This window comes from Myotis brandtii, unplaced genomic scaffold, assembly GCF_000412655.1.
Source record: "Myotis brandtii unplaced genomic scaffold, ASM41265v1 scaffold1041, whole genome shotgun sequence".
Taxonomy (NCBI): Eukaryota; Metazoa; Chordata; class Mammalia; order Chiroptera; family Vespertilionidae; genus Myotis; species Myotis brandtii.
Window position 1 is genome coordinate 84,864 of NW_005353503.1, and position 3,005 is coordinate 87,868.

Consider the following 3,005-nt stretch of genomic DNA (forward strand, 5'->3'; position numbering starts at 1 on the left):
AGGACAAACAGGTAACTCAAATTTACACCTGGCCCACTCAATTTTTTAAAATTTTATTTTAGAGAGAGGAAGGGAGAGAGCCAGAGAAACACCCGATGTGAGAGAGAAACCTCAATTGGTTGCCTTCTGCACGCGTCCTGACCGGGGTCGAACCGCCACCAACTGAGCCACACCCGCCAGGGCTCAATACTTTCTGAGTCTTTTCTGCCAGACATTACCAAGCACTTTATATTCGGGAAACCGCCCCAACAACCCTATGACATAAATAGCCCCACAACATTTATCCTCGCACAAACCAAGCTGGAGTTTACGAAAAGGTTAACCTGCTGGGATTACATATATAAAGAGCGGTGGGGTCATGATTTGAACCCAGGCTCCTTATCTTGCCCTGTTTTTAGTGCCAAAGAGCTTAACTGCTTTCTCCAAGAGATCTGCCAACAAAATGCTACTGGATTCACACTAAGGAAGCCACAGGTACCAAGGCTGTGTGATACTGATGCAGGAATAGGCAAACCAATTAAACAGAACAGAAACCAAAACCACTCATATATAGACACTTTATGAAAAAGAGGTATAAGAGGGGAGTGAGGAAAGGATAATGCTTTCAATAAATACTACTGGGTCAGCTATATATCCATGTAGGAAAAAAATGAAAGTTGACTCCTACTTTACATGATACAGCAAAATAAATTCTATGTGCAAGGTAGATCTAGCTAAGGCCAAACAATAAAACTTTAAAGCTGCTCTGTCCAATACTGTCACTGTGCAAGTGACTACTGAATACCTACAATGTGGCTAGTCGGAATTGAGGTGTTCCATAAGAGATAAAATTGATACATTGGACTGCATTAAAATTAGAAACCTCTGATCATCAAAAGACATGATGAAGAGAATGAAAAACAAGCTGTAGAGTAAAATAAACAAGCTTGTATCCAGGATATAAAAAGAACCCCCCCCCCCCCAAAAAAAAAGAAAGAAAAAAGAGCCAAATAGAAAAATGGACAGAAGATTTGAACACAAAAAGATATCACAAGAGAGGTATCTAAATGGCAAATACACATATGAAAAAGTGTTCAACTTCCTTAATCATTAATGGTTAGGCAAATGATTACTGAGATACACAAGCTCCAGAATTGCTTAAGTGAAAAAGACTGGCAACATTAAGTGTTGACAAGGAAGCAAAGCAACAGCAACTCACACACTGTGGTAGGAATGTAAATTGCTACAGCCATCTTGGAAAACAAATTGGTGTTAATTAACAAATTATAATATAAACATAACCTATTATCCAGCAATTCTAATTCTAGGTATATACCCCCCAAATTCATGTACAAAGTTGCACACAAGAATATTGGCCCTGCCCGTAGCTTAGTTTTTAGAGCATTGTCCCCATACACTAAGGTTTCGGGTTCAATCCCTGGTCAGGACACATACAAGAATCAACTAATGGCCCTGGCCCGCGTGGCTAAGTGGTTGAGCATCAGCCCATGCACTGAAGGGCCTCAGGTTTTATTCCCAGTCAAGGGCATTTACCTGGGTTGCAGGCTTGCTTACCACCTCTGGTCAGGGCGTATGCGGAAGGCAGTCAGTAGCAACCAGTCTATGTGTGTCTCTCTCTCTCTCCCCCTCCCTTCCTCCCTTCCACTCTGAAAAAGTAATGGAAAAAATATCCTCAGGTGATGTTTTCTGAACAACAAAAAAGAATCAACCAAGGAATGCATAAATAAATAGAAGCATGAATCGATGTTTCTCTCTCCCTTCCTCTCTCTAAAAACAATCAATCAATAAAAATTTTTAAAAGAATATCAACAGCATCATTATTTGTAACAGGCACAATATGGAAACATCCCAAATGCCCATTACCAATAGAATAAATACACTGCAGTATATTCCTCCAACAGAACACTACACAGCATTGAAAAATGAACCACTACGTACAGCAACATGAATATATCTCACAAACATGTTAAACAAAAGAAGCCAGATATAAAAACACTTTATGACTCCATTTATATAAATTTCCAAAACTCAGAAAGTGGTTAATTACCTTCGGGGATGGGGAGGGGCACTGATTGATGGGGGTGCTTCTGTGGAGCTGGAAACAGGGTTTTTTTTTCTTGATTTGATGGTGGTTACACAGGTGGGTTTGTTTTGTGATATTTAATTGAATTGCCACACTTAGTATCTGTCCACTTTTCTGGATGTATATTATACTTCAATTTAAATATTTACTTTAAAAAAATGTGCTCTGGGGAGTCCAGATGTCCTAAAAATCCCATGTCTCTCTGGCCCTTCCTGTCATTTTCTATACCACAGCCCGAGTGACACTTCCAAAAGATGCAGTAAACATTAGACACAATAAATGAGGTAAATACAAGCTACTCTGACTAATTTAACGCGAACTATTAGTTATAACTCAGAAAAGGAACCTAGGCCTCTTTGTCGACTCCTTCCTGAAGTCACTGGCACCCAATGTTCCTTTAGGGACAAAAAGATCAACAAATAGTGAGGCTCTTAAAGAAGGATTTTGAAATGAGATAGCAAGACACTGTCTTATTCTTGTGTAAAACTCCAAAACATCTTCACTGTGCCCTAAGCCTCCCAAAATATATAGTAAGAAACTACAAAAGGTCCAGGAAAAGGCAACTCGGATAACAACAGACAGAATGGACAATAATAAAGCCTTTTCCTAATCCACTCATCTGCTGATGGGCACTTAGGCTGTTTCCAAATCTTAGCTATGGTGAATTGTGCTGCTATGAGCATAGGGATGCATATATCCTTTCTGATTGGTGTTTCTAGCTTCTTGGGATATATTCCTAGAAGTGGGATCACTGGGTCAAATGGGAGTTCCATTTTTAGTGTTTTGAGGAAACTCCATACTGTTCTCCACAGTGGCTGTATCAGTCTGCATTCCCACCAGCAGTGCAAAAGGGTTCCTTTTTCTCCACATCCTCTCCAACACTTGTTGTTTGTTGATTTGTTGATGATAGCCATTCTGACAG